The 1,270-nt window shown below is 48.7% G+C and overlaps 1 non-coding gene across 1 annotated transcript; it reads right to left on the bottom strand.

Moving 5' to 3' along the window:
• Window positions 1–671: 671 nt before the first annotated feature.
• Window positions 672–743, bottom strand: Trnat-agu. Its single transcript has one exon. It is a non-coding gene; the product is annotated as a tRNA-Thr (tRNA).
• Window positions 744–1,270: the final 527 nt, after the last annotated feature.

Genomic DNA, 1,270 nt, shown 5'->3' with positions numbered 1-1,270 from the left:
TTCGAATCCTGCCTCGGGCATGGATATTTGTGATGTCCTTAGGTTAGTTAGGTTTAACTAGTTCTAGTTAAACCTAATGCCTCGGGCATGGATATTTGTGATGTCCTTAGGTTAGTTAGGTTTAACTAGTTCTAAGTTCTAGGGGACTAATGACCTTAGAAGTTGAGTCCCATAGCGCTCAGAGCCGAGCAAAGCTCGCGGCAATGGAAGAGCTGTTCGTCGCCTTTGTCAATATCGTTCTCCATAACTTGCGACCCCATCGCATACCCTTTTTGCCACAATTACGCAACAGCTTCGACAAAGGGTACCTGCACCGTCAGCAGGCGTGGCTCTGGGGCTCCGAGGAGGCGCCGTACACCTAACTGGCAGAGGCCGTACCGCATCACACTGGAGAGAAACCGTGAGCGAGTACACGAGCAATTCATTTGGCTATTAATGAGTGGAATCGTAAAACAAGTTATGTACTGGGTCCTGCCTAATCAATTACTTATAAAACTGGTCGCGTTACCAACTTGTATTCAAATGGTTGTAGCACGGAACCGATACTTTTGCGGACATGGGTTTCTGTTCAAAATATTATCTACTCACTCCCCGCTACATGTCCTAGAAGTTTGTAACAGGAATTTCCGAACACCTTGTATATGCACATTGAAGCGACGAATGCAAATTTGTACCAAGGCCGGGATTCGAACCCAGGTCTTCTGCTCACTAGGCAGATGAGCTAACCACTACGCCACGCCGGCACAGAGGCTGTAAGCAACTGCGCGGACTGCCTTGGCGTGTCTCTCTCCGCAATCCAGATTTTCGTTTACACCTCAGTCCACTTTGTATTCCCCCTAAACTCGAATAGTGTTGCTGAGGCTCTCCAAGTGTATTGGAATACCACCTCAGCATCGAACGAAGCGGGGCATCCTACTTGAAGGCCAGGCGTCGGTGCTTCAGTCAACCGAAACTATACCGTCACAAAGACCCCATACGTGTATGCAGACTCAAGCGACGAATGAAAAATTGTGTCTAGGGCAAGTGGGCTGAGGCGTGACGGGGGTCAGTTGTGCAAAGCCACTGCGCCACGTTGGCGCAGTGGTCAGCTCATGTGCCTGCCGAGCACGAGACCTGGCCGGATGCTGACGTTGTTGCAAATTTTCATTCCAAGTTTCAGTCTGCATACATACACCATAGATGTTTGAGACATGAAAATGTCTCCACAATAGCGGAAGCAAAACCCCTCTTTGCGGACACCCTCTGATGTTCTTGCTCATAATTTTTTACC

Source organism: Schistocerca americana, chromosome X (assembly GCF_021461395.2).
Source record: "Schistocerca americana isolate TAMUIC-IGC-003095 chromosome X, iqSchAmer2.1, whole genome shotgun sequence".
Taxonomy (NCBI): domain Eukaryota; kingdom Metazoa; phylum Arthropoda; class Insecta; order Orthoptera; family Acrididae; genus Schistocerca; species Schistocerca americana.
Note: the sequence above shows the minus strand (reverse complement) of the source record. Positions and strands in the feature narration are given on the sequence as shown.